Source organism: Anser anser (assembly GCF_964211835.1).
Source record: "Anser anser genome assembly, chromosome: 14".
Lineage (NCBI taxonomy): Eukaryota > Metazoa > Chordata > Aves > Anseriformes > Anatidae > Anser > Anser anser.
In genome coordinates this window covers 17513092-17523579 of record NC_139735.1, presented here as the reverse complement: position 1 = coordinate 17523579, position 10488 = coordinate 17513092, and the positions used below count along the sequence as shown (strand labels likewise).

At 41.0% G+C, this 10488-nt stretch overlaps 1 protein-coding gene across 18 annotated transcripts in view; it reads left to right on the top strand.

The window, feature by feature from the left end:
- LOC310881738 (uncharacterized protein) overlaps nt 1–10488 on the top strand; it is a 796919-nt gene that overhangs the window by 408719 nt on the left and 377712 nt on the right. For 8 of the 18 annotated variants that reach the window (XR_014572537.1, XR_014572538.1, XR_014572539.1 and 5 more), the window contains one exon: nt 4–133. The exons of the other annotated variants lie outside the window; for them this stretch is intronic. The gene's annotated coding sequence lies outside the window, so the exon portion shown is untranslated. The remainder of the gene's footprint in view (nt 1–3; nt 134–10488) is intronic. 18 annotated transcript variants of the gene reach the window in all.

Below are 10488 nucleotides of genomic sequence, written 5' to 3'. Positions count from 1 at the left end.
CAGCTGTGCTAATTGGACTCAAAGGAAATGCTTAGTTTATAATAGCAAATGAAGAATTCATTAAATTCTAGCAAGGAAAAAAGTCAAGCAATGGAACTGGACATTATTTTTTGAACACGTCCTCCCTTTCAAGGTACTTATCTTAATACTTACTTACAAATAGCAACAATATTATTTAATTTTCAAACCTAATTACTTGGGGAAAAGAAAATTTAGAATCTGGGAAAGGAGGGGGAGGTTTCTTTACAGCAGCAGATCTGCAAATTCAAAAATCAGAGTGGGCAGTTAACTTCAATACAGTAACACAGGAGCTCCTAAACAAAAAACAGAACAACAAAAAAAACCCTGTACTGCCATGTCTCCAGTTTCTGTCTTACTGCCCCTGGGGTAAATCAGGAGTGACTGCATTGAAATCAAAAGAGTTACATTGACAAGAAAAGTCTGCAAAGCCTGAAATCGCACAAGAACAATGTTTTACACTAGATTCCCAGAATTTTTGCCTCTGGTCATAGCTGTATGTCTCATAAGAATTGTCTGGCTCTGATTCCTGACACACTCAGATACAGAAAATGGGGGAAACTGATTCAGTATCTTGTGATTTTATTGTTGATCTTGTGATTTGACAATGGAAATAAAGCTTCTCAATATGAAATATTATTTAAAGTTGAGATTCTCACACAAAATAAAAGAAGGCCTTCTTGATTATGAAAAAATTCTGTCTAAAACAAGGGTTCCAAAGTCACAGTCTTAAGAAATCCCATGTTTTTAGGCTACTTCAGTAAACATCTGGAAGAACTGGAATGCTTGAGCTAGGTAGGAGTGATTATTTGAATATAACAGAGTCTTTAGAACTTGATCCAAAAAATGCCTAACTAGGTGAGTAACTACTGACTTAAATGAAGGCTTCAGCTGGGTGAGTTCAGGTTGCAGCCATGTCTAGGTTATTGGCTGAAGTGGGGTTTTAAAGTGGCTCGTGACTTCTAGGAATTGGCAGAGAGAGGTGTGTCTGGATTTTTTCTTCCAAATGCCATTTAGACAAGATAATTTCTAGGAAACCGGGTAGCTGAGAGTCTGCATTATCACGCAGTGGCTTTATGCTGCTGTGCCGTGACTGCCTTCATTAGAGGCAGACCTAAATTATGTGGGTGTCAGAGCAGCCAGAATCATCTTCAAGATCTGAAATCTCGGGTTGTTTCTGTGACTCCACAGAACTAAGCAGATCGTCCTCACTGATCTGTTGATTCATCGGTGTGTTACAGGCTATACAAATCGAAGTGCTTTTACAGACAATGTATTATCTGAATCATGCCTGGATAAACCACAGATATTCTGTAATTCTCCCAAGAACTCCTCCCAAGACTACTTTGATTCTGTGAAAACCTGAGGTTTGCTGATAGAACTTGCAGCTGCAGCAGCTGACATTGCAGGCTGCTGGAGCACAGGCAGGCAGTGTGCATTGCTCAGAGAGGTGGATTTACTCTTAAGTAATGGAAAGCCCTATGTGTACCAATTTTCAGCAAATTTGCACCTTTTGCTTGCATACCCTAAGAGCATAGCTAGATCTCAAATCTACCTGTGCACACGGAATGTGAAAGGTCATTTGGCACAAGGCTCTGCTTTGCATGCAGAGAAGTGCCTTCCACACAGGCATTAGTCTTTGTTCTGGGAGCAGCGTGTGCAGTAAATAGTAATGAATTGCAAAACTAAATGAAGTGTGTGCTACATTCCTTTGAAATGTCCACCATTATTCCCCCCCCACCCCCATCCGCCCCCCCCAGCCTTTTTGTGTATTATTTAACCAGCAGGCATTCCTTCCCTTAATGCACTCACCTTGGGTTCAGTTTCTAACCCAGTCCTGCTCATGCCCAGGGAACAGATGCTGCAGGTACTTAGCACTCATAAAACAACATTTGCTCCATTTAGGCAGCTAAGTTGCAGATACCCAAATTGTGGTCATTGCTTCAGAAAAGGATTTGTTTTTTCTTATGGAAGCACTGCTCTGAGGGTTACAGTTTGTCTTGTACCATATGAACAAGTGCCTCACAGGGACTGAAGACAGGCCCACATCCCCTTGCTTAGACAGGACCTTTTTTCTGTGTATTGAAATCTGAGACAGAGAGATATTTAAGCACCCTGCTGAAGGTCTGTTTGCTAGTTTGTGGTGTGATTCAGAATCAAAGATCTCTTCAGTTCTGAGCAGAAGCCGGGTTGTTAACATGGCAGTACCAGCACTTGACAGCTGAAATCAATAAAGGCTGAGTATTCTCATGTCGCTGCTGTGTGCAGTGTGAGCCAAGGACTGAAAGGTCTCTGTGCTTGTGATACAACATTGCTGTACATGAGGAGTCAGTCGCTCCCTCTGATAGGCAAGTGTCTGCGTCATCTTTACAGCCATCATCAGTGGGGTTATTGCAGCAGAATTACTACAGTATGGTGGTTAAATCATTGAAAAAACAATACCTTGCTGTTCCCAGCACATCACTGTGACACTATAATAACCAAAAAAAGGTGGAAGGGGTTTGTGGACAACTGGCCTAAACCCCTGGTATCTGCAGAATACTAAAAATGCCAACGGAAGCCTGAAGTTGAGGAGTTTTTGAGCCTGGGTACTCGTTAGTTGTTTTATTTTTCAAGCATCTGGCTTAAACTTACCTGCTTGTGAACTCCTTTTCAGCAGACTCAGTTATTTCAGATCCTCAGTGCCAGCCTGGCATTAGTTCAGAAACATGGATGCAAGGGGGTTGGGAGTGCATCGCAGCCACTGTGGCATCTGGCTTAGCTCCTGCACACCTCACTGCCTGGAGTCGCTGGTAAGTGGGCACACTGATGCAATCACCACATTTCACTACCTAAAAGAGAGTGAAGGAAGTGCCTTTATCTGCCTGCCAGTTGTTTTATGTGGTGGTTTGTCCCTTGTCAGTGATGTGTCATTGCTCTTTTTCCAGCTTGAATCTTTACATTGGTACCTTTCATTAATTACCCAGTAACAGATCAAAGCTTGAATTGTTGTCTAGATGAGTGCAGGCAAATCCTAGCCACGATGAGGCAGTTTAGCCTGGGCAGATCTAAATGGGCTGCCAAAATCCCCTTGCCAAAATGACTGCGTTAATAAGCCTTATTACATTAAAAGGGGGGAATGAGAGTTGCTCACTCCTGCTTGCGACCTGTGGTGCAGCGGCTGTGAGGTCGGCAGCCCCTCTGGCTGTGCCACGGCTGTGTGGGACGGGGGCTGCAGCGCTGGGGCTCGTCCTGCCACCCTCTGTGAGCTCAGGGCCCTGCCTGCCTCCCGCTTCCCTCTGCTGCACTCGCTCAGTTTCCCTTTGTGCTCTTCTGCTCTGATTTCTCAGCTCACTGCATTCTTCCTCTGACCCTTTCTCCTTTTCCCCCACGGCTCTTATTGCTCTCTGGCTTTCCTGCGGCTCCCCGAGCTCGTGGCAACTTTCTGGCCTGGGCTGCTCGCTGTGTCCCTGCAGCAGGGGCACTGGCACATCCACATCATACCCACGGCTCGTCCCCAGCCCCTCGTGTCTTCCACGTCATGCTGCTGCTGTGTGTGCTCCTCACCCTGCGCACACTGCAGGTGGTGTGCGGCAGCTGAGGCCAGAAGGAATCAGTGCCTTGCCAGAGAGGGATGCTGGACGGTAATTGAGACGAATAGGAAACTGTCAGGTGTCTCCAGAGGGAAATATTCCCACTCTTTGCATTTCCTAAAATACTTGTCTGTGAGTCACCAAGAACTAATCACCCCAATGAAAATGCCGATAAGATTTACATGGATGCAACTTAAATTTACTTAAAATGAAAGTATGGTTAGGTAAATCTTATATCAGTTATTTTATTATCGTATTCTGTATGGTTAAACTATACTACACATATGAAATCAGAATGTAGATTTTTTATTTTTATATTAAGTTTACAGATAAAATAATGCCTTTACAGAACTGATCCCAATCCAGCTTTTATTTAGATTAATTTCTTCTTATTTTTAATGTTAAAACACAGATTTTTAACGTGACAACATTTTATTTTTGTCCAGTTTCAGCAGCAGGTGACAGAAAACATGGCAGTTTAATACAAATGGGTTCATTTAGGATACATAAGTGGTGTGTTACTGCTGAAGGTAACAAGCTGCTTGCAAGCAGCGCTGTAGCCTGTGTGAGCTCCAGCACAAGCTATAAACCAGCTTGTTTATGGCTAAAGTATAGCTGTGTAATAAGGTCACTGGTCTACCCTTTGGGATTGGGGTTGTGAACCCTTTTAAATCAGAGCAGGAAAGGAATAAATCCACCTGCAAAACAATTTTCAGCTATTGTACTCCAGGGAGGAGCTTAGTCCCACAGGACGAAATTTTAAAAAGTATTTTAGGATCCTAAAAATGGTCTATGCTATTGTGAAATGTCTCTTAGCACCACTGTAGGCATCTGAATAACCTTCAAAGACTGGTCATGAAGAAGAGACTTGTGCCCTTGTGGAAAAGCAGCTGGAGGCCAGCTGTCTGAAATGGCAGTTGAGCACTAAATCTTATCACAGACACCGAAATCTCCTGAGGCAACTATTTGTGACTGGTGTTTCCTGCATTATCTTGCAAAGTTGTTTTAAACAGGTACATAATTTTTACTACTGCGCTTTGCTGTCTCCCCCATTGCACAGCTGAATATGCAGAATGTTACTCCAGTTAACAGTGATGCCACCAGCCGGTTTCCCGTGCAGGAGGTACGCTGCTTACATTTTAAGCCCAAGAATTGATTTGTATTGCTTTGAATCACTTGCAGGGTAACCATGATGATAATCAGAGCAGTCTGTATTTCTCCAAAAATGCATACAAATTTTGACTATTTTTATTTATAGTGTGAAAATGATCTGTGGGCTTGTTTTTTTTTAGCTGTTTTCTAAACAAGGGGCATATTTGCACACTGAGGATGAAAACAAAAACAAATAAACAAAATGAAGTCTTCCCAGATATATTTTTGTGAATTTGTTCAGGCTGAAAACAAGAACTAGAATAATGATTTAGGAAAGTAACAAATCCTCCCCAGCCTTTCTCAGCAGCTCAGACCAAACTCTGATTGGCAGCTGAAGATATGGAGGTCCATTTTCTCATTATCGGTCATTTCTCACTGCTCTGCTTTCACCTACAAACTGTAAGATGTCTTAAAAATTCCTGCCCTTAAAAAATGTGGAATTCCTTTCTTTATTTCTTCTCTCTTGAATGCTGGAAACAGTTGGAAAACTCATGACAGTCTGTGCTCATGTAGGAATTTTATGGTGGTTTCAGTTCATGAATTGCAGTTTTATTAAAAATCATGGCAGTCAGATAGAAATACCTGTACTATAAAAAACCTTTGAGGAGTGACGGAGGCTACCTTCCATCATTAGATAAGGGCTCTGTTTTTCATATCTAGTCACATCTGATTATCATCTTGACAACAGTAGTTCCTTAGCAGTCTGTCATTAATTAACTTAACTTTTCAGGGCTGTGGTAGGACTGAGAGAGGGAGCTTAGGCTGTAAATACGGAACCCAAATTTTGGAATCATTTTCTTATTCAAATGCAGCTGATAGAGGTAAACAACCAGAGTTAGATCAGTTCAAAGTCTGAACATTCAGGAAGGAGATGTTAATTTGAGAAAAAACATGGACTGTTTATCATTCTTGTTGTTATGAAATACAGAATAGAAGGGAAGGAGGAATCCCTCTGTAGCAGTTCTCAAGATACAGACTAAAATGTTCAAAATATAGGGGGAAGGTGCAGTCAAGTATATGCTGTAATGTGAATTCCTCTTTCTGAAGTGGAATGCATGCAAGCAGTGCTACATAGATGGGTGAATATGCTGAATCTGACTGTAGATCTTGCGCTTGTAAAGTTACATGCATTTTAGGGTGACAGCTTTCATCATGATGCTGACATCTTATGCATTTGGTTAATTTTTCTGCCATTGATTTTAATGCAGTTAGTTGCAGTGGTAAAATTAAGTATGTGAAAATGTTGGCAGTGCTGTGAGCTCCATAATTAAGTCCTAAAGTTCATTACAGAACTTTCCCTTCTCGTATGTGAGGGATATATGGATATATAGTGCAATCTTTTGCACATATAGCTCCTCTACCAACATTCAGCAAAACAAGACACCAGAGATTTCAATTATCTAAGGACAAAGTGTGCTTAAGTTAAATCTGATTGTAAGTAAGTTTCATTTCCATCAAGTCTGCTGTAGCCTGGGAGGTTTTCTGATCGCTTATACAAAAATGCTGATTAATGATCATCATTTACAAATAAATGTTTTGCCTTCAGTACCAGTGGGAAAAATGCTAATATTTATTGCTTTCCAGCAAAAGGTTTTCAGCAGGTCTGTCAGCATAACTAAAAATGCTTTACAGTGTTAAAGAAGATTAAGCTGACAGCAAGCCATTTTCTGTTGTCACATGAACAACCTTACATGAGGTTTATTTGTTGAGTCGAGTGAAAATTAATTACATATATCAAAAGAAAAAAGTGTTGATTTAATTTGAAGATTTGTTTACCTTTATTGGAACAGCCTAAAAGCTCTTTTCAAGATTAAGTATTTTAATTAAGTGAATTTATAAATTAAAGGGATTCAGGGTCATTTTCTAAGGCAGAGTTGTTACAACTTTAGAATAAATATTATTAAAGTGTGTAATTAAGTGACAATTAATTATCAACCCCAAAGCCGACTGTATCGCATAAATCTCAATATTGTTTGCTGAAGAGAAACACCACTGAAATAGTACAGGCAATACTCATTATTTTAAAATTTGTGTTCTCTTGAAGACTGTGGAAAGGAGTTATTTTCAAGTTTAATGCAAGCATAGTTTCAGCTACTCCTGCGAAACTGACAGATGGTAATTTATTAATATTCAATAGAATATAATAGAATAGATAAAAGCTAGCCAAAGTTTGTTATAGCAGTTTCTCCTCCAGCAGTGGGTAAAAAAACGATGCTGGCATTTTATCATGAGCATAGGAGAGTTATATGATATTGTTCTAAATAAATTAACTTTTCTGTCACAGAATGAGAAAACAGAATTATTTCTAGCTCTAATTCTGTGTTCTTCGGATAGAAATTCCCAGCTGCACAGACCTATATTGAATTTGTTTCAGATATCTCCTAACTCAGGCCTCTGTGTCCCGGTGTGTCTGAGCCAGCACTGCGTTGTGGTGTCACCGGCGGGCAGCTGAGCACCACGCAGCTGTTGGCTCACTTCCCGCACTGCTGGGACAGGGAAGAGAATTGGGGGAAAAAAAGGGAAAAACTTGTGGGTTGAGATAAAGACAGTTTAATAGGACAGAAAAGGAAAGGAAAGCAATGATAACAATTATGATAAAGGAATATACAAAGCAAGTGATGGACCACACAGTTGCTCACCACCCACTGACCAATGCCTTCCCTGGGCACCACCCTCAGCCATTACTGCCAGCAAGGCACCGCATGGTACGGGCTGTCCCTGAGGCCCCCCTGGGCCAGCTGTCCTGGTCCTGTCCCCTCCCTGCTCCTGGAGCACCCCCGGCCTCCTCGGCCTCCTCGCTGGCAGGGCAGCAGGAGGAGCTGCAGCGGCCTCAGCTCTAGGGGACACTGCTCTGCAACAACCGAAACATCCGTGCGTTATCAGCATTATGTTTCTCCTAAATCCAGAACATCGTACCAGCTACTAGGAAGAAAATGAATTCCATCCCAGCCAAAAACAGGACACCCTACTACAGAAAAAATGTGCAGCCCAGACTTAGACTACTAGAGTAAAATCCAGGTTAAGATGAGGCAATGCTTTCATTGCCTTAGACATAAGTCATGTTCCTTCACTCTGTCCAGACCACTGACCCTGAAATTCCTTCCTCACAGCTCTTTTAAGGCTGAGGAAATGCACTGTGCCTCCCCACCCCAGCCTGTGCTGTATTTTGGTGGTTGTGGCCCTTTGCTGGGAGGAGAGAAATGTGAATTTTGAATCCATTCAGGCAGAACAGGGAACTGCACCAGAATCTCCCTATTGTGGGTAACTAACATAAAAATGAGAGGAGATAAGCCTCTAGGCTGTTCTTTAACTGTCTTAAAGAAAGACAGATCTCTGCTCAGCTGTGAGATAGAAGCATCTCTCTTCTACGTAGGGCTTGTAGAGACACTTTCTGAATACACAGTGGTATGGTATTGACAGCTTCAGAACAGAAGTACAGATGTAGCCAGTTACTATGGTCCAAGTTAGTCTCATTTTTTCAAGTTTGACTTCGGGTGACTTGCTCAGTGTTCGGATTGTCCTGAATGCCATTGTGAGGAGCTGAAGGATGATCCCAGGCACTGTAAACAGAAGAGAGGAAGAAATCTAGATTTCAGTCTGGGCACCAGATACCTAAAAATCTCAGTGCACTTTGAATTCTCTCTTCGTAAATTGGTATCACAAAAATTGCCTGCATCTGAGGTAGTGTGAGAATAAAGATAGGGAAAGATTGTGAGGTGCTGAGGTATTAAAATAATGGAGGCCACAGAGGGACCACAGATTGATGTATATTCTGAAAGAAATACCTAAAGGAACCTGGGCATAACCCAGCTCCATTCAATCTCAAGAAGGAAAAGAAATAAGAGCTGTAATACAAAACTGTAAATAACAGAATTGCAGTAGTCATATTCTTTTGTCCTCTAGGCCCTCCATATACTAGTACCATTGTTTGCTTATACAAGGCAGAGTTTTTTTCATGCTGTCAAGTTTGATGGTATCTACTTCAGTAAACTTCACAGGCTACTCACTGAGTTAAGTATATGGTGAAGAGCCAGAGAAAAAGAGGTCAACATGGAGTCAGCAACCATTTTACATCCTCCCAGAAAGGGAGAAAAAATACAGGAAAAATACAGAGCAAATCTAACATAACATGAGATGATGCAAATCATCTACAAAATGTATAGATAGCCTGAAATAATCATTTAGGTTATGTTATTTATTAATGGCCATGTGCCACTTAAAGAAAAAAAAAAGGGGGGGAAAAAAAGAAGAGGAAAACATAGCCTTTTTTGACTCAAGTGAATAGACAGAAATACATTGTGCCTTGTTGTGGTTAGGAAAAACTACCAATAGAATTGGATGTCTTGCAGTCTTTTAAATCAGAATAGGCTTATTTGCAAATTATATATACAAACCAACCCTCTGGAAACATTTTTCATGAGTCCAGCTGCAAGCCTTTTTCAGCTGCCAGCAGCCCCAGGTTGCCATGACCCAAACCTTCATCCTCGCAAGTGCTGGCTGGCTGTGCCTCCTTCCACCCCCTCCCTCCTGCTGGGTACCTTGCCCTCCTTCTACCTTCACGGGATCTCCAGCTGTCTGAAATAGGGAAGTATTTTGCATTGCTCAGCAAGGGGAGGAGAGGGAAGGATCAGTTTCAACGTAATTTACAAACAAGAGTGCGTGTTCACTATTTTTTGCACCTGACTGCAACACCTCCTAGAGCCCGTGTGGTGTGACGACTCTCAGTCCTGTCTCCTCTGTCACAGGAACTAGTCGTTCTGTAGCGTGCCGTTATATTTATCTCTTGGCATTAATTACACTCATTCAAATTCTTTCATATCAGAGGAGTTCTGGAGAATGAAAATCCTAATGACTGTCATGCTGCAAGAGTAAAGGACACCTTTGCATCAGCATTTAAAACTGTGGTCGCTCTGTTCTTCCCAAGCCCAGTATGGTTTCTATTATCTCAGTTATGATTAAAAAATGTCCAGTAGCTAAACACTACCTATTATGCCCAGCCGCATAGAAAGAGTGATCTGGTAACACCATTCTTATTGTTCCTTCTGTCTGCAGTGTAGTTTTCTCATTTTGCTAAATCATAAGTGCTGATGAATTTTGAATATATAAAATGAAAAAAATAAATAAATGAAAAAACATTCCAGGATTTTCTTTATTTCTTATTTCCTTTTTTATGACCATAAAGATTTTCAAGATAAAAGAGAGGAATTGTATTATATATGATGATATTTTAACACTCCAGCTAGTAAACTGTATTTTGTAACAGATGGGAGGGGGGAAAGAACAGATTAAAGTTCAGAGATTTCCATGGTAAACACACGTATTAATTATCTTCAAAACACCACGTGTATCAAGAACACAGGGGAAGTATGGAGAGAGGAATGTTTAGTACTAATTTTATTAATTGTATAGCTAATCAAAAGGCTAGAGGTAGCAGTGTGGAGCAGAGTGAGAGAAAACTAAGGGATGACTGCTTCTACAAAGGTATGTTCTCAATTAGAGATCAAACGAAAGAGACTGGTTATAGTGAAAATAATCAGTTGGCAGAATTTTAGAGAAAGAACGGTGATATTTTAGCATTAAATAGATTTGTTGCTTGGGCTTCAGAATAGGGATATGACATAGGATTCTGCAGAAGAAAGGGTGAGCAATCATTTTTAGATTTGCCCTTTTAAAATATACCAAGCTCCCTTTTCAATATAGATTCATAATGGGAACTTCTCTTAGCTTCTCCTATATGAAAATTTAC